The sequence below is a fragment of the Ailuropoda melanoleuca genome, chromosome 6, assembly GCF_002007445.2.
Source record: "Ailuropoda melanoleuca isolate Jingjing chromosome 6, ASM200744v2, whole genome shotgun sequence".
Classification (NCBI taxonomy): Eukaryota; Metazoa; Chordata; class Mammalia; order Carnivora; family Ursidae; genus Ailuropoda; species Ailuropoda melanoleuca.
Window position 1 is genome coordinate 100,725,416 of NC_048223.1, and position 25,637 is coordinate 100,751,052.

Consider the following 25,637-nt stretch of genomic DNA (forward strand, 5'->3'; position numbering starts at 1 on the left):
TTTTTAAGATTTTATTTATTTATTTGACAGAGATAGAGACAGCCAGCGAGAGAGGGAACACAAGCAGGGGGAGTGGGAGAGGAAGAAGCAGGCTCCCAGTGGAGAAGCCTGATGTGGGGCTCGATCCCAGAATGCCGGGATCATGCCCTGAGCCGAAGGCAGACGCTCAATGACTGCGCCACCCAGGCGCCCCTAAAAATCCAATTTAAAAACAGGTAGAGGACGTGCATAGACATTTCACCATATACAAATGACTAAAAAGCACATGAAAATATGTGCAGCATCATTAGTCATTAGGGAAATTTTAAATTACCAAAATGAGATACCACTTTACACCCACTGGAATGTCGATAATTAGAGACTGACAATACCAAGAGTTGGTAATGATGTGGAGAAACTGGAACTCTCATACATTGCTGGTGAAAATGTGAAATGGTAGTCACTTTGGAAAAATTTGGTAATTTCTTAAAAAGTCAAACATACACTTAAATGCTCAAGCAATTCTACTACTCCTAGGTATCCACACAACAGAAATGAAAGCATATGTCCACACAAAGATCTGAAGACAAATGTTTATAGTGACTTTACTCCTAACTGCAAAAAACTAGACACAAACCAAATGTGCATCAATAGACAAATGGATAAACAAATTGTGGAACACTCACGTAACAGAATACTATTCAGCAGTAAAAAGGAATGAAATGCTGATACATTCAACAAATGGATGAATCTCAGAAAGCATTATGCTAAGTGAAAGAAGCCACTTCCATTCATATGACATTCTGGAAAGGGAAAACTTTAGGAACAGATATCAGATGAGAAGCAACTAAAGACTGGGGTAGGGAGACTGACTGAAAAGGGGCATAAGAGAACTTTTCAAGGATGATAGAAATCTCTATCATGATGGTGGTGGTGGCTCCATGACAGTATTTTATAATCATTTGTTAAAATCATTTTTTACTTACATGTAAATTATATCTTAATACACTTGACTTTATGAAATTTTAAAATACATATACCTTTGAACTAGACATTCCACTTTGAGAAATCTACTCCACAGAAATAAATCTATTCTCAGTAAATGAGGTTATACATGCATCTTTATTCTAGCATGATTTGTAGTGGCAAGTTTTTAAATAATGCAAATAATAATTATTGACAATTTATATTAAAAGTATTTTTATACTATTCTCAGCACCAAAAACATTAAAAACCAATCTAGCTCACAACTGGCTTTAAGATCTACATGAATAAATTCCCTTACTGCAAAATAAATTTTTTTGCTATTCTATCTTTTTTTAAGGTTTTACTTGAATTCCAGTTAGTTAGCATACAGTGTAATATTTTCAGGTGTACAATTTAGTGATTCAACAATTACATACAACACTCAGTGCTCATCACAACAAATGCACTCACTCCTTAATCCTCATCACCTATTTAACCCATCCCCCCACCAACTTCCCCTCTGGTAACCATCAGTTTATTCTCTATACTCTATAGTTAAGAGTCTGTTTCTTGGTTTGCCTCTCTCTTTTTCTCCCCCTATGATCATTTGTTTTGTTTCTTAAATTCCATATATGAATGAAATTAAATGGTATTTCTCTTCCTCTGACTGGTTTTATTTCATTTAGCATAATACTCTCTAGCTCCATCCACATAATTGCAAATGGCAAGATTTCATTCTTTTGATGGCTGAGTAATATTCCATTGTGTGTGTGTGTGTGTGCATCTGTGTGTGTGTGTGTATCTTTAGACATTCACCAGTTAATGGACATTTGGGTTCTTTCCATTATTTGGATACTATTGATAATGCCGCTATAAATATCAGTGTGCATGTATCCCGTCGAATTAGTATTTTTGTATTCTTTGGGTAAACACCTAGTAGATCCTAGATCATAGGGTAGTTCTATTTTTAACTTTTTGAGGAACCTCCATACTGTTTTCTAGAGTGCCTGAACCAGTTTGCATTCCCACCAACAGTGTGAAAGTGTTCCCCTTTCTCCACATGCTCACTAACACCTGCTATTTCCTGTGTTGTTAATTTTAGCCATTCTGACTGGTATGAGATGATATCTCATAGCTTTGATTTGCACTTTCCTGATGATGAAGGATGTTGAGTATCCTTTCACGTGTTTGTTAGCCATATGTATTTCGTCTTTGGGGAACTGTCTACTCATGTCTTCTGCCCATTTTTAATTGGATTATTTGGTTTTGGGGTGTTGAGTTTCATTGATATGTCATCTGCAAATATCTTCTCCCATTCTGTAGGCTGCCTGTTAGTTTTGTCGATTTGTTTCTTTCACTGTGCAGAGCTTTTTACTTTGATGTAGTCACAATAATTTATTTTTGCTTTTGTTGCCCTTGCCTCAGGAGACATATCTAGTAGAAATTCCTACCATTTAACATCTTTGAAGTCTAAACTTGTTATATAGCTAACATTTTGAGGTAGGCACCAAAGTGTGCATTCTACTTGCATTATCTCATTTAATCTTAACAACGTTTTGTGGTAGTTACTACTATTATCCTTATTTTACAGATAAGGAAACTGGTTCTAAAGAAGTTAAGTAAGTTATCCAAAGTCACATAACTAAAAAATGGCAGAGCCAAGATTTGAGACTAGTCTGATTCTAGACTCATGTTCTTAACCATCATGCTTTTCTCCTCTAAATTGTGTGCCATAATTTGCAAACTTTGAAAAAAACTTTATAAAACCAACACACTGAACAAGCAGACTCATGGGAAATTATCAGATAGCAGAATTACTTTTGTCTCCAACATCCTTTTAAAATATGTTTTGTGGGGAAGGATTTCTCATGTCCCCAAATGGAAACTTGGGCAGTTCCACGGTTTTTAATTCTCGCTCTCAGGTAGCAAATATTCTATAGTCACTTTAAGACTCAACCATAAGTCTCAAAGTTCACAAAATATCTAATCTCAGGTTATCAAACCTTTATACTTCATTCAAAATTCTATCTACCTCCTGCTCAAAGGTTCATAGAAGGGTAAGGAAAAAGTAAGGAAAGCAATAAAACTCTTTTATTTAATTGGAATTGTTATAATTTGGCTTCATGCTCTCTGAAGGTGAGAGTGCCTTCACAGATATTTCAAAGCACCACACACACACACCTAGTGCTGGCAGTCTGTCACATTCATGTCCCTCAACTTGGAGGACTGCACTCTATTCTGGCAGTCATTTATTTCTTCCTTGGGCTCCAAGGAAACAGTAGGGTCCACCTTGCTGAGGCCTGTTTGCGTGTCTGCGAACTTCTGTTGAACTGGATCTAAGACATCCCCCATACTGCCCTTGTAGGTATGATCCCACTTCTGACCCACTATTCCTTTAAAAATCCTCCTAAAGGGGCACCTGGGTAGCTCAGTCAGTTAAGCATCCAATTCGTGATTTCAGCTCGGGTCATACTCTCGTGAGTCATGAGACTGAGCCCTGTGTCAGGCTCTGCACTCAGCAGGCAGTCTGCTTGAGATTCTCTCTCCCTCCGCACACAACCCCCCTCAAATAAATAAAAATCTTTTTAAAAATCCTCCTCAAATATCTAACAATACATAATTTAATACCCTCCTTATAGATGAGGAGTCTTTAAGATTATGTGGCCAGTTTCTAGGTATATCCTTCTATACCTTGGACTGGTACTCTGCTTTAGTATGTAACACCTATTGTATATTGATGCCTTCATAGAAACTTCTAATTTAAAATGCTGCTCTAATTCCATACATTGGAATGTAAAAGTAGTGTAACTCTATCTCCATATAATTCCAGGAGTCCACAGGCCAGGATCTCTACTCACCCATCAGATTATAAAGCAACTGTAAGGAAGAGGCTGAGAACTCTAGTTCCTTGAATATTTGGCTCTTCCTTTAAATATCTTCATTCATTCTCAAAAGGCTAGTTGACCAGAGATAACTTGGTAATTAATGTAGTCAGAAATGAGGCAGAATCCTACAGTTGGCATTTGGAGGTTATGTGCCCCACATCCTTGTTGGTGGCATTCTATATTCTCCTTACCATTTCTGATGAAAGTCTTCCAGGACACCAAACTCTTTGAGAACTCTTTGGCCTAGCTCTACTTCTCATTTTCCAGAACATATTCCATTTTATTTATTTATTTATTTTTATTTTATTTATTTATTTTTTTATGATTTTTTATTATATTATGTTAGTCACCATACAGTACATCCCCGGTTTCTGATGTAAAGTTCGATGATTCATTAGTTGCGTATAACACCCAGTGCATCATGCAATACGTGCCCTCCTTACTACCCATCACCAGTCTATCCCATTCCCCCACCCCCCTCCCCTGTGAAGCCCTCAGTTTGTTTCTCAGAGTCCATAGTCTCTCATGCTTCATTATATTTAATCTCTGATGATCTAGAACAAAAATTTCAAAACTATTTAACCTTCTATTACTGGTCATCTGCCCAAGATTCAATAGTTATAAATTTTCTTCAAATCCTTGAAACAACTGGCTTGAAAAATGCTTAGCATTAGTTCATAAAATTTGGAATTTCATGGAAATGATTCTCCTGAAAATGCCAACTGCCTATTTATTTTTAAACGGTAATTTTATAATTTCTTATTTGATGACACTTTTCTGTGAGGAATTAAGCAAAAACGTGCAGCAGCATGCTAAGTAAAAATTGGGAAGAGCTGCTTCCAAATAGATCTACACTATCACGATGTAGATTCTTCATTTAAAAACAAATAAATAAAATTTCATTTTCTCCACAAATTTTAAGACCTTCAAAGTTTCCAGAGCTCTTTAGAAACTATTTTCTCATGCTCTATACCTGGTAAGACAACTGTTCCTTTGGAGCTATAGGTAGTTGTGACTCCATTTGTAAAAATTCAAGTAAAATCTATCATTTTTGAAGAGAGGGAGAGAGCAAGTCACAGGCTTCTCAAATGTCTTTACAGGTAGAATATTTAGAAAGGTCAGGACACCAACCAATGTTAGAATATGTAGAACTATTTCACTTTCTAACCAACCACACATAAAATAGGCTCTTTCTCAGCTTCATGATTATTTCAGTTTTGTCTAATAATGCAATTGTTGTCAAACACTTCTGAGATCACCCACGGAGTACATTTTTCAAATATAAATTAGTAGCCTTTCTTCCAGAATTGTGCTTTGAAAATTCATAAAGAGCATTAGCAAAGTCTGATTTGAGAAATGATGTCAAATTGGCCCTTAACAAAATCTGTGAAGTAGGATTTAAAGTAGGATGGAAAACAGAAGGTGATGAGAGCTTTTTATTCCACTGGGAGGCTGGCAAGCCATTTCTAAGAGAGAGGGCTCTAAGTCTTACTTAGGGACAAGAACATTAACGCATTTTGAGCTATATTTTCCTAGAATCTTTGAAATTTTGATGGTGAATAAGCTAATTAAGTTATTTAGTGTTCTGGTACTTGTTAAAAGGTTTGGTTTAGGTGTCTTCTAACAGAGCAGCTTTCACATTGTTACTCATTTTTTGGATGTCAGATTTTTTTAAGTTAGACTTGAGAGTATTCCAAATGAGTTGATCCATAAGGAGCACAGCATAAGGGTAATGGTTTGCCTTGTGACATCACTTTTCTGATGAATCTAAGAAGAGCTGATTTTTCTATTGCTTCAGCTTTTTATTTCTTGTTACAAAGCAGTGGAGATGTCCAACCTCCTTACGTGCCAAACCATAAGTCAGAAGTCACAATGTTAATTTTTAATCCTAATTGTTGATGAACTTCCTCTCTATAAAATAAGGATGAATAATAACCCCCACATGCACACAGGATTTTATGATTATGCCAGATAACATATCTGAAAAGCCCCTAAAATAGTGGCTACTTTAGGCACTTACCTATTTGTTGAGTCTAAATTTGTTGACAATGAACCACTCCAACTTACAAGCAGTTGTTTAATAAATATCCATATGTAAGCTAAATGTTTAAAACTTAATAACAATTCCATGATGAAACAGTGATATGGATGGTAACTACATTTCCAGATTTTCTAAAAAGCCAATTCTTATCTAACCTGTAGTATAGTGACAGTATTTCTCCAAAAATCCTACCAAGAGAGCTATAACTATGGATCACTGCGTACCTGAGAATAGCAGAAAGAAGAACAAGAAAATGGAGATGGTTGTAAAAGTAACAAATACATCTTAACCAGGTGCCACTGTTCCCACTTCCGAAATCATTCTCCCCCTAACCAGACTGTGACATCTTCCAGGTCTCCTAATTCACAAACGCTGTTTTCAGTGATGCTAATGGTACTTCTCCAAAGTTCAAGATAGAGCACTGATATACTTGAAATAGGTATTTCTAGTGAAAGAACTTCCTGAGTCCTTTGATGTCCTGGGAGTCGAGTCGGCGGGGGTTGGGGGGAAGGCTTGAAGGAAACATGTGCATGCACCTGTCTCAAAGATAAAAATTACACTACTCTGGGGAAATGAGGGTCTAGTCTCAAACATACTTTCTCTGGAATTCTCTTCTCTCCCAGTCACGCGCCAACGATATATTGGTGAGGTCCACTTCATGAAGCTTTGCCAACTCTGAGTTGCATTTCTTAGGGAGATGATATCAAGTTAAGAAAGAAGAATCCAGTCTTGGAAAGCCAAAGTCACAATTATTGCATGATCTTACCAAGGGCCACTCATTCTATTCAACATTCATTCACATTTTTCCAGGTCTGTGCTTGGTACAGAGGGCACAAGGTGAGTAAAACCTCAGGTGTACATAAGGATCTTGCCTTAGAAGCTCATGGTTTAAACTGAAGAGAAATATCCTGAGGAAAATTTTATTTGGTCTTAAACTAATCACTGTGGTATTTGGTACAACATTTCTACCCTTGAGGTGAGAGAGATGGGGTGTGGATCAGAAAGATAGGCAAAGAGCGCAAATATGAAGATTGCATGTCCCACATAAATGACATTAGGGTTCTCCAAAGAAGTGGGATGGTAAAAGAATGCTATAATCAGAAAGAAGAAAACAGAATATGCTGGGCTAACATACCAGAAAGCCTTTTCCATGGATAGTACAAGTCAGAAAGAAGTCATATAAATTCTATTTCACAAGTATGTAAGGTTTCACAAAGCCACATATCTGGACAGCTCATCAGGGAAATTACCGTTCCCCCTTTACTACAACCAAACAGAAAGGGTAATGTACATACTCTTCGTGGGAATCCTGTTAAAACAACAACAACATGGTGATACAGGTTGCTCAGTGATCTGTAGTAAAGATCCTAACTTGGCACTAGTGAAATACAGTGTGCCATTCTAGCCTTGCCAATCATTTCCCAGGCAAGTCACAGAAGACCCACGTAGGCTTGCCAACATGACAAAGTATCTATTGGCACAACTTTTTTTTTTGAGGAAACATTTTTATTATTCATGCAACATTGATTCAATCCATAGACAGAAAATTAAAGAGCTACATACAATAATTTACCCAATAATCTATTTAGGGCATTTCCTAGTCTGTGCAGAATAGTGCAGAAACTCTCTGGGCACAAGGTTAGGGCTGGCAAAGAGTCTGGAGATTCAAATAGGAAATCCAAGAGGGAAAAAAGCCATAGAAGGGGAGCTCTCAAAAACCTGAATAAATTCTAAGATGAAAATTATAATCTAGGTACAAAATCTACATATAAACTGACTACAGAACTGTGACCCTCCAAAACGTCTGTTGGAAGGCAACAGCTGAAAAGACTGAGCAAAGATTTCAGCTGCTGCCCAATGCAGGGAGAGAGTGTTTTGAGTTTGAATTATGCCAAGTTAAAGAGGCTTAAACATCTGGACTCTCCAATAAAACTGTAGAAAGGAGTAATGCCAAGGAGTAAAGACTATGTCTCACCCTACGACTAAAAGAAAAACTAAAACAGATCTACTCTATCGAAGTGTAAAACGAAGCCTACGTTAGTCCAAGGTGACCAACCAATAACTGAACTGTCTGCTTGAATTAAAAAAAAAAAAAGCACTCTTCAGAGAAAGAGAACAAAATCCAGATTCTCTACAGTATCAAACATAATGTTGATACAATTAAAAACATACTAGACATGGAAATAGAAAAATGTGATGCATAGTCAAAAGAAAAAGTAGTCAATAGACACCCCAAAATAATGCAGATGTTGTTATTAGCAGATAAGTACTTTTTAAATTTTATTTATTTTTTAATTCCAGTATAATGAACATACAATGTTATATTAGTTTCAGGTGTACAATATAGTGATTCAATAATTCTGTACATTACTCAGTGTTCATTAGGATAAGTGTACTCTTAATCCCCTTCACCTATTTCACCTATTCCCCCACCCACCTCCCTTCTGGCAACCACCAGTTTGTCCTCTATATTTAAGAGTCCCTTTTTTTAAAAGATTTTATTTATTTATTTGAGAGAGACAGAGAGCATGGGGGGGAGGGGCAGAGGGAGAGGAAGAAGCATACTCCCTGCTGAGCAGGGAGCCCAATTTGGGGCTTGATCCCAGGACCCTGAGATCATGACCTGAGCTGAGAGCAGACACTTAAATGACTGAGCCATCCAGGCACTCCAAGAGTCCATTTTTTTTGCTTGTCACTCTCTTTCTTTGTTTGGTTTGTTTCTTAAATTCCACATATGAGTGAAATTATATGGTATTTGTCTTACTCTGACTTACGTCACTTAGCATTATACCCTCTAGATCCATCCATGTTATTGCAAATGACAAGATTTCATTCTTTTTTATGGCTGAGTAATATTCCTCTGTGTGTGTGTGTGTGTGTGTGTGTGTGTGTGTATCACATCTTCTTTATCCATTCATCTATTGATGGACACTCGGGTAGCTTCCAAACCTTGGCTACTATAAATAATGCTGCAATAAACACAGGAGTGCATATATCTTTTCAAATTAGTGTTTTCATCTGCTTTGGGTAAATACCCAGTAGTGGAATTACTGGATCATATGATAATTTTATTTTTAATTTTTTGAGGAGCCTCCATTCTGTTTGCAGACAAGTACCTTAAAACTGCTATTAAAAATAAAATCAAGGTCTAAAGGAAAAGATGATCATAATGGATGAGAAGATGGAACATCTAAGCAGAAAAATAGAAACTATGCAAAAGAACCAAATGAAAACTCTAGAAATGAAAACTGCAATATCTGAAATAAAAAATTCAATAGATGAGCTTAACAAAAGATTGGAGCCATTCCCGCAAAAGTCACAAACTTGGAAAGTTCTTTGGCTAAACAGAAATGACATTAGATGGAACTTCACACATATAAGGAAAAAAAGGGGACTGGAGGGGCACATGGATGGCTCAGTCAATTAAGCATCTGACTCTTGATTTTGGCTCAGGTCATGATTTCAGGCTTGTAGGATGGAGCCTCATGTGAGGCTCCATGCTGGGTGTGGACTCTGCTTAAGGTTCTCACTCTCCCTTTCCCTCTGCCCCCACCACTCCCTCGCTCTCTAAAAAAAAAAGGTGGGGGACTGGACATGGTAAATATGTGGATAATCTTAACAGGTGATATTTTGCATCTTCTATTCATTTCTTAAAAAAACAACTGACTGTATATACTTAACACTACTGAACTATACACTTAAAAATAATTAAGATGATAAATTTTATATGTTTTTTACCACAATAAAAAACAACTTATTATTTAATTATTTTAAAAATATTTTTATAATTGTGGGGATTATAATATACATAGATATAAAAACAATATCACAAAGGATGGGGGGTGTAAGTGGAATTACAGTATTATACAAGTTTTATTGCAATTAGTACTACCTTAATTTTTTTAAAGGTTTTATTTATTTATCTGTCAAACAGAGAGGGAGAGAACAAGCAGGAGCACAAACGGGGGAGCAGCAGGCAGAGGGAGAAGGAGGCTCCCTGCTGAGCAAGGAGCCCAATGTGGGACTTGACCCCAGGACCCTGGAATCATGACCTGATCAAAAGGCAGATGCTTAAATGATCCACCCAGGCGTCCCAGTAATACATTATTCTAAGTAGAACATGTTAAGTTAAAGATCAATACTGTAATCTTTAGTACAACTACTTTAAAAATAATACAGAAATTATAGCTAGAAAGTCATTAAAATAATTAAACCATTAAAAATTTGATTAACCCAAAAGAAAAAACAGAAAGCTTGAGACTGAGCTGGTCAAGGTGATCTCACTGATCTGAGGAGGCAGAAATCAGAGTTTGGGTTGGTTGAAGTAGCTGTAATCTACGATGTAAGGTAACAGAGAAACAGTGGCTGTGCAGAGAAGGTGGCCCCAGGAGTCCCTGCGGGAGGTCTTGTATAAATCCCTGAGGACAAGGCTCTACAAGTTCAGAGTGAGACCATGAGAGTTTACCACATAGCAGTTAAGATAAGAGTTGATAGGAAAATAAGAGAGAACAAGCACTGCTAGAGAAAAGGAGCATAGTTCCTGGCCCCTTCAGAGTGAAGAGATCCTGTTAATACTTTGATAACATTGTTGGCATTCAGTTGAGATAGCAGAGGGCCAAACCATAGGAGTAATGGCCAAGCTTCAGTGTAAGACCTACTCTAGATCCACCCTAACAAAGTATGAGACCATGTTTTAGTAAGATCCAGAAGGAAATGGAGTTTGAAAGTTAAGTCCTGACAAGCTAGATGAGCTTGAGAAACACCCTGAGCTTTCCACAGTTCTGTGGAAATTAAATTAAATTACAAATCAAAAATAATGAGATATCTAGAAAATCTCCTAGTATCTGGAAATTAAATCTTTCCTAAATAGACCATGGTCAAGGAAAAATCACAAGAGAAATTAGAAAATACTTCAAACTAAAAAATAGTAACTTACCAAAATTCGTGCAACACAGACCAAACAATGCTTAAAGGAGGAATTTAGTTTTAAATTCACACATTAGAGAAAATAACAAGATTTACTATCAATTATCTAAGTTTCCACCTTAACAAGCTAGAGAAAGGAGAGCAAATTAAATCTAAAGTAAGTCATAAGAAAGGAATAATAAAGATCAGAGTAGAAATCAGCAAATAGAGAAAATTAACAAAGTCAACATTTTTTCTTTTAAATGATTAATAAAATTAATAAACACCTAACAATAAAAATTAAGAAAAAAACAGGAAAATCACAAACTGACAGTATCAGCAGTAAAAGAGAAGCATCACTACAGATCCCACAGACATAAAAAGAATAATAATGTAATATTATGAACAACTCTATGGCAATACATTCAACAACTTAAATAAAATAGGCAACTTTTTTAAAAAAGATAAAAATTTATGAAGAAATACAAAATCTGAATAGCCCCTGTATGTATCAAAGAAAGCATAATAAAAATTTTGCATGAATCAAACTCCATGCCCAACTGAGTTCACTGGAAAGTTCTATCAACCTTTAAGGAGACTTAATATCAATGTTACATAAATACTTTCAGAAAAATAAAAAGAGAAAAGAATGTTTCCACTTTATTTTATAAGCCAGCTTAATCCTGATACCAAAATCTGACAAGGACATTACAAAAAAAGAAACTTACAGACAAATAGCCCAAATCCTCAACAATATTAGTTAACGGGAAAAGACAGTGTTTTCAACAAATGCTGCTAGGATAAATGGATAAACATATGGAAAAAATGAATATTACTCTCCCCCTGACACATTAATTAATGTGAAATGGATCACAGACCTCAGTGTAAAAGCAAAACTATAAAATGTCTATAAGAAAAGATGAAAGAAAATTTTTGTGGCCTTGAGAGTTGACAAGGATTTCTTAGATATAACACCAAGAACATTAAACATAAAAGAAAATTTTGATAAATTGGACTTACCATAATTAAAACTTTCTTCTCCGCAGAGCATAGTTTTATAAAACTGAGTAAAAGTTAGCAGTTCACTAACAGAAGAAAGCATAAACAGATTGTGGGTTAGTCATACAATGGAAAACACCTTGGAATTTTTTTCTAATTTATTTTTTATTTGTTGAAATGGATCAGTTATCTAATTAGGTCCTTTGTAAGAAATTTGAAACAACAATCTATGATGATAAACTCCATTTGTGAGAGAAAACATGGAGCTGAGGTAGCTCTGAAGCTGAGGAACAGCTTTGATTTTTGGCAGAATTTGTGAGTCCATAGCTTTCTGATCAACCTTGCACTGTTCTGTAATCTCATGTTTCTCCTCTCTGTGTCAAAAAATCTCACCTTCCTAGTGTCTGGATTTATGCAGCTTCTTCTTAAAGTAAGCTTCAGGGGCGCCTGGGTGGCACAGCGGTTAAGCGTCTGCCTTCGGCCCAGGGCGTGATCCTGGCGTGATGGGATCGAGTCCCACATCAGGCCTCCGCTATGAGCCTGCTTCTTCCTCTCCCACTCCCCCTGCTTTGTGTTCCCTCTCTCACTGGCTGTCTCTGTCTCTGTCAAATAAATAAATAAAATCTTTAAAAAAAAAAAAATAAAAAAAAAATAAAGTAAGCTTCAGTGTGATGTTTTGGGATTTTTGCACTACTGATATCAATTTTGATGGATTGGCAATAACAACTTTCTGGTGTGTTCTATCCATAGGAACTCAACTGAGGGCCAGAGATCCTCATAAGTAGCAAGCCGCTGCTCAGAAAACCATCCTCTTGCTTCTGTGGTGCCCAGTGAGGATAATCAAAATGGTCCCAGGAATGATGCTAGCTCACAATTTTCTCACATGCTGACTGAACGGTTTTTGCCGTGGCTCAATAGCTTTCGAGTCACATTTTCAGTAGGATAATACCTAGGCAATTTGTGAAGCTTAACCACTCAGTACCACCATTCCTGTCACCACCAACTGGTTTTGTGACAGTAGCAAGAACCTTCTTCTTTTTCCTTTCAACCCTGGGTTTAGCTGCTGAATACTTCCTCTTGTACATGGCCTTTTTGTGACACGTAACTGATTGGGAATATCTGCCAATTCCTCTGACCAGGTCAGAGTTTCAGCTGCAGTGGGGCTTCTCCTTCTTTGGCATTTCAGCCTTGAGATTACCCTTCTTAACCTTGCCCACAGTATCAGCCTTCTTGGTTTCAGGTTTCTTCTCCTTACTATCTGGCTTCTCAGCTCTTTCATCTGCCATCTCACAAGATGGGGAAAAGTCAAAAAATATTTTAAATGAACTAGTGATACACACAACAAAAATGACTATGTGGGGGGCACCTGGGTGGCTCAGTCAGGTTTCGGCTCAAATCGTGATCTTGGGATCACGGGACTGAGCCCCATGTTGGGCTCCACACTCAGGGCAGAGTTTGCTTGAGATTCTCTGTCCCTCTACCCCTCTCCATGCTCACACTCTCTCTAAATAAATAAATAAAATCTTGGAGAAAAAAAAAAGATGAGTATTGGAAATATTACACTAAGCTTAAAAATCTATACACAAAACAGTATATATAAAGTTCAAGAACAGGCAAAATAATTATGAAATCAGAACTGTAGTTGCCTTATAAGATGTGGATGGACTGGAAGGGGACAGTAGGAGACTTTCTGGATGACAGAAATGTTCTAGATCCTGTTTAAGGTGACGGTTACATAGGTGCATACTTTTATCAAAAGCAATCAAATTGTATACTTCAGATCTTTGTATTTTATGATATATAAATTTTATTCAATTTTTCAAGTGATAATATAAAAAATTTTAGTTCCTGCTGATTTATGTAATTTTCCATCTAGATTTCAAAAGGTACCAAGTGCCAAATAAAATAAAACTCAATGACCCATATACCTTATATGAATCCAATTACAGACTATAACAGCTAAAATGAAAGGTTCCAAAGTTTACTCACTTAATATTCTACAGATTAGGAAAGGCATATCCACTATGAAAAGACACAAGAACAAGCATGGAGGGTCATCTGTTATCTGCTTCTCCTCTTCACCTCCCCACAGTGTTCAACCTCTAAGGAAAGCCCACCTGAACACTCTGAAGACCAAAAGTTGTCCATAAGCTTTCAAGCCTTGTCACCATAAGCTAGGAATAATTCCAGACAAACCTTATCGTCAAAACAATAGCCAGGACGAACCCAAAAGCAATCACTTCTTTGGTAGCCCCATCAAGGTCATTCAAGTCAGTGAGACTGACCTTTCCCAACATTAACCCAGGATTCTAATCAAGCCGACATGGAGATGAACTTATTTTGTCCAGCTGGCTACAAAAACACATGCATGAATTCTTTCTTGCTCACCCTCATGCTAGCCTTTCCCTCCTCTCTTCCTGTTTCTTTTCTTTTTCACACATGCACAAACAGTCACGTCGTCATATGAGACAAGTGAACACTGAATCTTATGGGTAAAAAAACAGATGTTTTCCAATTATCCTTCACAAAACCATATTTTATATCGAGTTCTTCTATGGATTTATAGCCAATGAAGAGATGTTACTACATTAGCTCATGGAGGGGGATGATAAAAACTGGAAAGGAAGAGTCAGACAAGGCAAAGAGAAGCTATCCAGAAGGCTGCAATTGGAGAAGCATGACAAATGGGCAGCACAGTTTTAGAGGGTTCCGGCAGAAAGGCAGATTGCCTGACTGGGAGAGATTCTCCACAGCTGGAGCATCGCAAACACCATCTGGAATTTTTTAAATCTGCTTTCCCCAGGTGATCCGATTCTCAGAGTGCCAGTGGAGATGAGAAAAGAAGTAATTGTATAGCTCAGAACGGCTCCAAATGCTCCCCAAATTAGTTAATGAAATCTTGTTTGAATCAGTTTCAGCTTCTCCTCCAAGCTGAGCCCCTAGTTTTGTGTTGTTGTTCCCCCCCCCAAAAAAAAAATTGAATGGTAGGAGCTTAACCCCTAAAGGTTTTCTATACAGTGGAACAAAACATGATTCCCAGCACAATGATCAAAAATGGTGCTCCAACTGTCAGCTCTGGTCCAAATTTCCCAAGACAGGCCAACAAAGCTTCATTTTCAGTCTCATGCCTCTTGACTGGTCTTAGCACTACTTTTAGCTCTTGCCAAATGGAGAGCCTACATACTGAGGTCCCCAGTTTTCATTCCCAGATGGTCCAAACTTCAGATTTAAAATAAGGGAAACTATAATTTTAAAAATTAAGAGCAACTGTAAACCAAACTCTCATAAAAATGAAAGATTTTGGTTTTCTTTTTCACAATATATATGTGCCTATGAATATGGAGATGGGGTGCAGTAGGGGGTGTATGCAAGAAAAGGAGAGATAGAGCTTACTGTGGAATAGAAGGGTGAGGAAAGGAATAAAAAGTAGCAGGAAAGGAATTCTGCCTCTATTCTCTATCCTCATTTCTTCCCCTAATGGATTTTTTTTTCGGTCTCCTATCTTGATTTATACCAGAAGTATAAAGCAAACTTTTTCTATAAAGGGCCAGATAGCAACTTAGCAACTATTTTAGGCTTTGTGGGCCATGAGGGTTATGTCACAAGTACTCAACTCTGCCGTGGTAGCATAAAAACAACCATAGACAATATGTAATGAATGAACATGGCTTTGTTCCAACTTATGGATAATGAAATTTGGATTTCAAATACTTCTTGCATGTCATGAAATAATAATATTGTGATTTTTTAAAATCACTTAAAAATGTAAAAACCCTTCTTCGCTCTCAAATCATGCAAAAAAAAAAAAAAACAAAACAGTCAGCAGGCTGGATGTGGCCCATGGGCCATAGGTTGCCAATCCCTGTTTAATACCAATAAACGCCATTATTCAAGGTTCAATTCCAGAACTACACAATGGCTACAGCAAGAGTCTCACATGATTCCCTACACAGAGTAGTTTTTCAAAATTGAAGCATTCCATCATACCATGAGGAACTGTGGTAAACTTTTCATTCTTAGGATCACAGATGCCTAAAGGTGTAAATAAATGTGTATCTAAAATAAATTCCTTCCCCACTTTTAAGCTTAAAATTTTCTCCTTTCCCTATTTTTTTTAATGGATCTTCGTTCTTGTTGGCATCAAGAAAGAGTAGTGTCTTGATGATTGTAAACATTTTCAAGTATCTACCAATGCTTTACTGTGGTGATGATAAAGATTAATATAGATAGTGGTACATTTCTTTTCTCTTTCTCCACCCCCCCCCCACTTTTTTTAAAATGAAAACACCAACATGTCCACTCAAACAAATTAGCAGCTCTATGTCGGCAGACTATTTGCTGGGAACAACAAACTCCTATGTCATTTTGAAAGGGGGAATAAAGCTGGGTACGAAAAGATAAGCAAGAAGAGCAGTTTCTAACTTGTAAGTTTGGGCACAGCACTCTCCACAAGACTTTTCACTAAAGGGACCATTCCTAGCCAAATGTACCAAGCCAGGAGCTGGTGCTACAGATATGGTCCTGGCCTCAAAAAACTTACAGTCTAGTTGTGGGGACATACATAGGAGGCACAAAGAAAAGTAATATAATAAACCACAAACACTTCACAGATTACAATATATATTAAAATGTACAGCAAGATAGAATCCCACACAGATATTCTAAAAATGAAAGCTTAGAGAAATTGTATGAGAAAAATTCCAACTCAAAAATATATTGAAAAAATAATTCCTGCCTTACAAAAACAAAATTAGAAAAATACCCAAAAAGGCAATAATAAAGTATGAATCCCCTACCTATTCCCCCCCCCAAAAAAACCTATGGATAAAAGGGATCATGCCAAGAGAAAAAGAATACAATTACAAATATAGTAAAATATTAGAAATAAAGCACAGAAGATATAATAAATTGAATACGGATATAAATTAATATCCTTGTGGCATATATTGGGAGTTATATTTTTTAGGTTTAAAGTCAACAGTGAATTTAAAAGTTTGAGCTAGCAGTGTTTAAAATTCTACAGAAAATGCAAACATGTGGGGAATGCAAACTGGTGCATCCACTGTGGAAAACGGTATGGAGATTCCTCAAAAAGTTAAAAATAGAACTACCATATGATCCAGTAATTGCACTACTGGGTACTTACCCAAAAAATACAAAAACACTAATCCAAAGGGATACATGCACACCTACGTTTAATGCAACATTATTTATAATAGCCAAATTATGGAAGGAGCGCAAGTGTCCATCGATAAATGAATGCATAAAGAAGATGGGGTATGGTGTATATATATATATACAATGGGATATTACTCAGCCCTCAAAAAGAATGAAATCTTGCCATTTGCAATGATGTGGATGGAGCTAGAGACTATTACCCTTAGTGAAATAAGTCAGTCAGAGAAAGACAAATACCACACAATTTCACTCATATGTGGAATGTAAGAAAAAAAACCAAATGAGCAAAGGGGAATAAAGGAGTGAGAGAGAGAGAGAGACAAACCAAGAAACAGAACAAACTGATGGTTACCAGAGGGGAGGTGGGTGGGAGGGGTAATGGGTGAAACAGGTGATTGGGATTAAAGAGTACACTTATCATGAAAAAAATAATAAAATAAAAGGATATGCAAATCATATTGAAATACATATAGAGAAATGTCTAAAGAAACAAACAATAAAGACATATCTGAAAGTGGGGAAAAAAATCCAAACATAGGCAACAAGAAAGAACTACAGGTAACTAAACATCTGGTGATAGGTACAGATGACAAATAATCCAGGAACTCAGAGAAGGCTGAGGACTGGGGAGTGATTTACAGAACGTAGTTACACAGAGAACACTACAGGAAAGAAATGCAGATGTTGAGGAAGGGGTAATGATGGGAGCAAACTTGGGCAGGAAAGAAAGTTGCCTGCCCATGGCAAAAGGAATCAATCCATTGGAAAATTATGCAAAAAACACCCAGACAAAATAACGTCAGACCAGACAGCCAGGCAAAACCAAACTCCAAGATAGTCTAACATCTCTTCTATACAATCCACCTGGACAATAATCAATAAGAATTTGAATCAGAAAGTTATTTTGAGATTTTCTAATCCTATGCATTAATTTTTTAGATAAGTCTTCAACCCAGAGAGGTGAACTACCTTATACAAGGTCACATCATGAGTTGGTGGCCGGTCTAGGACTCCAATCCTAGTACCTTATCTCCAGTAGTCCAGTATGCTGTCCATTGCACCACTATGCCTCCACACTAAGTCCTCAAGCGAGGTGTCCATTCCTGTTACTTTCTCAGGAATTCCTGAAAGTTGCCTTTCAGTATCTGAACTTATGATTGTAGGTCTTTAAATTCAAAACTTAGGAGAATAAATGTAGCTGGGTTTTACTGTTGCTTGTTTTTTATCATTATAGCATTGCCATTACTGATTGTGTGGCCTTGAGCAAGTTACTTTATCCCTCTAAACTTCAGGTTTTATATCTATAAAATAAAGATAATAATAGCGCCTCCCACAAAGGACTATGGTAAAGATTAAGTAACATTTTACATATAAAGTATGTAGTACATGTCCTGGAATATAATAAACAATAAGTCTTAGCTATTGTTAAAGAAGACGTTCGCCCTCTCCCATATTTCTACCCCTGAGCAGCATCACAGCATAGTGGTCAGGACAGTAAAGAGCATAAACTCTGGATGTCTCTGTTACCACTTCCTAGCTGTGTGGGCATTGGCAAATTACTTAAACTCCCTGTGTCTCACATTCCCTATCCATAAATTGGGTCATTGTAAGGATAAAATGAGATATTATATGTACACAATATCTTTAAAAAAATAGCAATACTTTAAAACAGAAGCATTTGTGGGGTGCCTGGGTGGCTCAGTAGGTTAAGTGACTGCCTTTGGCTCAGGTCATGGTCTCAGGGCCCTGGGATAGAGATCCGCATCAGGCTCCCTGCTCAGCAGGGAGTCTGTTTCTCCCTCTCCATCTGCCCTCCCCACCCCACTCATGCTCTCTCTCTCAAATAAATAAAATCTTTTTAAAAAATAGAAGCATTTGTTAATAAAAAGATTTAACTATAGAAATTTCCATCTGCTGAAAAATATGAGAGAAAAATTTGGCTTTTCCCCATGGTTGGGTATGAGAGAGTGATTGTATATGCTTATAGTAAGCTCCTGGTGGTAGTGGGAGGGGGAGGGGGAAATGGGCAGAAACTTCTCCAAGACTTCTATCAATTTGCCACCAAAATCCCTACCAGTAAGTCTTCTGTGCGTAACTAAACTGCCTATAACTGGTTCTTTCCAGTCAGAAAAAAGAATGAAATGTACCACTCTTCCAACCTTCCCCTACTTCCTCACAGATATTTGGTACCTAGTAGCTGAATTTTCTCATCAAACATTTTGAGGGCATTTTTAAATAAAGTTTTTTCTGTTGCATTTTCCCCACTCTCCATCTCTCTGTCGTCCACAGATATAAAGGCCCAGGAGCCCAGTATCATCACCATGGCCTTCAACCAGGGCCAAAATCCTAAATCTGGAACTGTGGGATCCACTGAGATTGCAGCCAATGATCTGTCCATAGGCATAGCCAATGGTCAGAGCCAGAAGTCATGAAGTAAGTAAAATTAATAACGAAGACCTAAGCCAAGAGGCATAAAACGAAGTTGGCAGGAGAGGCAGGGAAGGGAAATGGGTGTCAAAGTTAAGCCAAAGGAATTGCAAACACCTCATATTACCAGAACCACCTAGAGGCCATTGCAAACTGTTACTGCTGCTTTAGGTGCAGTCTCCTTAAATACTACTGACCAATAGCTGAGCCATAAGGAGCAGCCAGTTTGTAAGGGAACATTCTTTGTTCTGTGGCTCCTTAGCCAATTCTAGTATTTTCTAGTTTTCCTTATCTTGGTGTGCTATTTCTAGCAATGTAGGCTTAGATATGAATCCCTTCCTTCTTGGGCCAGTAGTTTAAGCTCTATGAACCTCAGCTAGCTCATCTGTACAATGATAATAATAATACTTACCTTCATCAATTTGGTTTAAAGATTGTATGAGAATACATGTGAAAATCTTGAAGATTCGACAAAATACAATTTTTTTGTAAGACACACTATAAACAAAGTTAAAAGATAAATGTTAAACTGAGGGAAAATACTTAAAACAAATATTTAAAATGTCAATATCCCTAATAATTCAAAAACTTCTCCAAATCAGTATAAAACTACAAAGAACGCAGAAGAAAATGTCAAGGCATAAATAGGCAATTCACAGAAAAAAATACAAGATGCTCAACCACACTGGGGATCAGGAAACTGCACACTAAACAGGGAGGTACCACTTTTCAGCTTGACAAGAATTAAAGAGATTGATAATACCCATAGTGGCAAGGATTTGGGAAATAGGATATTCACACATACAGCTGGAGGAAATAGAAAACTTTAAAGTAGGCAATTTGCCGGTAACATTTAATACGTGACTAACCTTTACTCCAGTTATTCTACCGCTAGTAAACTATCAATCAGAAATACTATCATAAATTTATAAAAATAAATGCACAGGTTATGCATTAAAAATAACTATATTGTATATAAGTGTGTGCCTATATATAGATATGTTATATCTATATCTGTTAAAAAGAAAACTACAGGATCAAAATGACATCACTTAGGCCGAGTCACCAAACCAGAGCTTAATACCTAATCTAACTGCAGTTTCGACATCCTCCAGAAATTTAAGTCAACCAGTCAGTCAGAAATTTTCTGATCAGAGCCAATGAGACTATCTGACCCCCTGCTTCCCCTGCTAAGGGAAAGTGACCTTGCCTGGAAAAACTCTTTTCATTTGCTAATAACTTCCTTGCCCCACCCTCCTTCCTGTAAAAATCTTTCTCTTGGTGCATATCCTCAGAGCTCCCCTCTTACCTGCTAGGTGGGATGCTGCCCAATTCTTGAATCATTTAATAAAACCAATTAGATCTTCAAATTTACTCGGCAGAATTTTGTTTTTTAACATACCATTGCTATAAATGTTATATATATACACACATATATATGTTTATATGTGAACAGAAAAAGGTCTGGAAGTTTGTACAACTGTTAATGGTATCAATTCCAGGGAAGTGGGATGGGAGAACATGGGGAGAAGGGATCTTATATTTTATATATATTTATGATATATTAAATATATACACAGTATATCCTATAATTTTCTTGAATCAAATGAACTTTCCATAATTTTTAAAGAAAATATTCTGTAGATCATAAAGCAAAGTACAGGTGTTATTTTTCTTAAATTATATCTTAACAACCAAAAGAAATTTAAGATGACATACAAATATGAAATGTTATTATTTATTACTAGAATTTCTTACTTAAAATTATTTTCCAGCCAAGAAAAAAACAGTTGTGTCAAGCCTTCCATATATATACTATGAATACATAAGCCTTCCATATACATAAAAATGCAGTAATTCTAGGGTTAAAGTATAGAATTATAGATCTCTTTATAAAGAGTATGATTAGAGGGGCGCCTGGGTGGCACAGCAGTTAAGCTTCTGCCTTCGGCTCAGGGCGTGATTCCGGCGTTATGGGATCGAGCCCCACATTAGGCTCTTCCGCTATGAGCCTGCTTCTTCCTCTCCCATTCCCCCTGCTTGTGTTCCCTCTCTCGCTGGCTGTCTCTCTCTCTGTCAAATAAATAAATAAAATCTTTAAAAAAAAAAAAAGAGTATGATTAGAAGGGCACCTGGGGGGCTCAGCTGGTTAAGTATCTGCCTTCGACTCAGGTCATGATTCCAGGGTCAAGTCCTAGGAAGAAGTCCTGGGATCTAGCCCTGGAATGGAGCCCATGTCAGGATCCCTGCTCAGTGGGGAGTCTGTTTCTCCCTCTCCCTCTGCCCCTCCCCTGCCTGTGCACTCTCTCTCCCTCTCTCTCTCTCTCTCTCAATAAATAAAATCTTTTAAAAATAGAGTATGATTTGAGAAAAGTTCCTTGAAACTTTAGCAAGTCTTACCCTTCTTTACTATTCTCATGCTTAAAGCATATTACAGACATTAAGACTATTCTTAGAACATGACACCATATCTGACCTAGTTGTCCTCTAAAGTAATTACCCCAAACTAAAATTTCCTTCTTTTATATCTTCTCCTTTTCTCAGTTTATTAGATCATTTTACGTCTAAACATATTTCTCTTAGGTACAACAAGATGACCAGCTTAATTTTGTGAGATATAAGCAAATTAAACATACATGCTTTCCATTTCATCATGCAAGGTAACATAAAAATATTACGAGTTCATCAGAAAACAAGAATTCCAGTAAACTATGTTAAGCTCAGAGGCAAATGAGGCCTTAATGTGCCCTTTGCCCTCTTCTCTGCCCAGTTCTCCTTCAGTACTGCTTCCCAAGTTATCCCAAGCACCCTCCTAAAAAAGCCTGCTTTTAGGAAAGAATCTGAAAAGCAAATTGATGAGTAAAATACATAAAAAGGAATAAAGCTATAACTGTTAAATCTCAGAAACTGATTTTTTAAATTCCACATGAGTGAATATTTCCAGGTACCATATACAATGTGAACCAAACTGATGGGCCCTATCCTCAGAAAACATGGAGAACAGATAAATAAGTAGTTACACTACAGTGTGGTTTGCTATGATAGAGTTAAGACACAGTGTTATAAGAGGGGAGGTCTAACCAAGTGCAAAGGATCAGAGAATTCTAGAAGAAATATCTAAGCCAAGGAATAAAGAGTGAGCATCAACTAGACAAAGGTGTGTGGGAAGAAGAATGAAGACATGAAGTATGCCTTCCTGACACCTCTGGAATCACATCACCCCATTCATCCAAAATAATATGTCTGACTCTGATGAGTAGTGAAGTGGGAACAAAATTCAAAACTTCTAACTTCCAGTTCTTTTTATCATTTAGAACACTAGATCCCTGGCATCCTCACCTCTCCTCAGCTTCAAGTGACCATGGAAAACAACCAAACTAGTAAAATAACTCACAGAAAATCACAAATGCAGAGCACAAAGTGAATAGATATAGGCAGACAGCTGGGGAAATGGTTTTGTAAGACTTATTCTGAAGGACAAATGTTTAGGACAAAACAAAATTCCCAGCAACAGTGTATATGCTCCTAAAGATTGTTACTTTGGCAGGGCAGTAAATATTCAACCCCAATGTCCAAACAGAGCAAATATCTGGATAGTCTCTGCCAAATCAAGATTAAAAACTTCTGAAATAAAAAATAGCAGCAATAAATTTATCCATTTTCAGCTAAGCAATATTTAGAGCAGAATTTACAACTTTAAATGCCTCTGCTAGAAACAAAATCTCAAATCAATAACCCAAGCTTCCACCTTAAGAACCTAGAAAACGAAGAGTAAATTCAACTCACAGCAAAGAAAGGAAATAATAAACAGTAGGTTGTAAATCAATTAAGTAGAAGTTAAAAAGGCAAAAGTAAAAAATAAATGAAACCAAAAAATGCTTCTCAGAAAAGGAAAAACAAAAACAAAAAATTTTCTCAAATTTTAGCAAGACCCACTACAAAAAAAAAAAAGAGAGAGAGAGAGAGAAGACTGATAGCCAAAACCAGGAGTGTATAAGGACACATAACCACTGAATCTGCAGGAATTAAAAAATTTTAAGGGAGTATTATGAACAGTTTTATGTCAATAAATCAGACAACTTAGATGAAATGAACAAACTCCTAGAAAGATGCAAATAACCAAAACTGACTCAGGAAGAAACAGAAAATTTGAATAAACCTATAATGAGTAAAGACACTAAATTAGTAATTTAAAATCTTTGCTCAGGGGCGCCTGGGTGGCACAGCGGTTAAGCATCTGCCTTCGGCTCAGGGCGTGATCCCGGCGTTATGGGATCGAGCCCCACATCAGGCTCTTCAGCTATGAGCCTGCTTCTTTCTCTCCCACTCCTCCTGCTTGTGTTCCCTCTCTCTCTGGCTGTCTCTATCTCTGTCGAATAATAAATAAATTAAATCTTTTAAAAAAAATAAAAAAAAAAATCTTTGCTCAAAGAAAAGATCAGATCCAGATGGCTTTACTGGTGAATTCTGTTAAGCACTTAGGGAGAAATAATACCAATCCTTCATAGACTCCTCCAGAAAATGAAGGAGGAATGAATACTTCCCAACTCATGATACGAAGTCAGTATTCTCCTGAGAGTGCTTTCTAAACCTGGTCTGAACAAAACCCAGGATCACAGAACTCAGTTAATTCTATATCTTTGGGTTCCAGATGGATTCTTAAGGCGAGCTAGGACACTGGAAATGTTATCCAAGTACACATTAAGAAAGTTCTAGAACCAACCTGTATCTCAAAAGTCCTTTAAAAATGTAAGACTATCTCATGAAGAAATTGAGAATAGCTATCTTAAGAAGCTATAAAAGAACGTTCCCCACCTTCCCCCCATTTCAGCCCAAAGAAATTAGTAACTGATATATTTTGGCTTGCAGGATATACTAGGATCAAGTCATGAGGGCCAGGCCTCCCAGTTCTCAAATCACTTGATAGTTTTTAGACAACCTCATTGGTTTAGGTGCTATCTCATATCTGAAGTTATGACATCTATGGAAAACAAGTGATTTTTCAGTTAAAACAACAACAACAACCTTATGTATAAGTTCCAAAAACAAAACAAAACAAAACCTTTTTCTTCCCTCTCTTCTTCCTTCTTATGTACCTAATTATATGCACACCACAGTTATATGTATATAGTACAAATATGGAGAATAAAAAGACAAGCCACAGACCAGAAGAAAATATATATAAATCACATATCTAATAAAGGACTTATATCTAGAATATATGAAGACCTCTCAAGAGCTCAATTACAAATGAACAATGCAATTTTTTTTTAAAGATTTTATTTATTTATTCTACAGAGATAGAGACAGCCAGCGAGAGAGGGAACACAAGCAGGGGGAGTGGGAAAGGAAGAAGCAGGCTCACAGCAGAAGAGCCCGATGTGGCGCTCGATCCCAGAACGCCGGGATCATGCCCTGAGCCGAAGGCAGACGCTTAACCGCTGTGCCACCCAGGCGCCCCAACAATGCAATTTTTTAAATGGGCAAAATTTTTGAAAATACACTTCTCCAAAGATGATATACTGATGAAAAATAAGCACAGGACATGATGCTAACATCATTTTTCATTAGGGAAATGAAAACTAAAGCCATAATTCGATACCATGCTCTTTCAATTAGAATGGCTAAAATTATCAAGACTGATCATACTAAGGAAGTGAAGCTACTAAAACTTCCATACAACACTAGTGGAAAGTAAAATGATTACAGCCACTATAAAAAATGGTCTGGTAGTTTCTTAAAAAGTTAAACACACACTTTCCAGAGAAATAAATGCATATATCCATAGAAAGACTTGCATAAGAATATAAATAGTGGTTGCATTTGTGATAGTTAAAAACTGAAAGAAAAAAACAAAAGATGTCCATCAACAGGTAAATGGATAACCAAACTGTTGATACAACAATTTCTCAGCAATAAAAAGGAATCAATTATTGATAAGTGCAACAACATGGATGAATCTCAAAATAATTATGCTGACTGAAAATGCCACCAAAAACCAGCACACACTGTATGATTCCATTTATATAAAAAAGTTTTAAGTGCTATCTGATGTATAATAACAGAAACATGTCAGTAGTAGCCTAGGAATGGGGGAGCCAGAGTGAAGCAGAAAGAAGGTATTATAAAAGGGCATGAAGAAACTTTTGGGATATATAGATGTGTTCATTATTTTGATTGTGGCGATGATTTCATGGGTGTATATATGCTAAAATTGACTACATTTTATGCTTTAAATATGTGCAGTTTATTGTACG

At 36.8% G+C, this 25,637-nt stretch overlaps 1 protein-coding gene and 1 pseudogene across 3 annotated transcripts in view; both read right to left on the bottom strand.

The window, feature by feature from the left end:
- HPSE2 (heparanase 2 (inactive)) overlaps positions 1–25,637 on the bottom strand; it is a 696,190-nt gene that overhangs the window by 556,493 nt on the left and 114,060 nt on the right. The window lies entirely within an intron of this gene.
- LOC100468033 lies at positions 11,921–13,391 on the bottom strand (annotated as a pseudogene).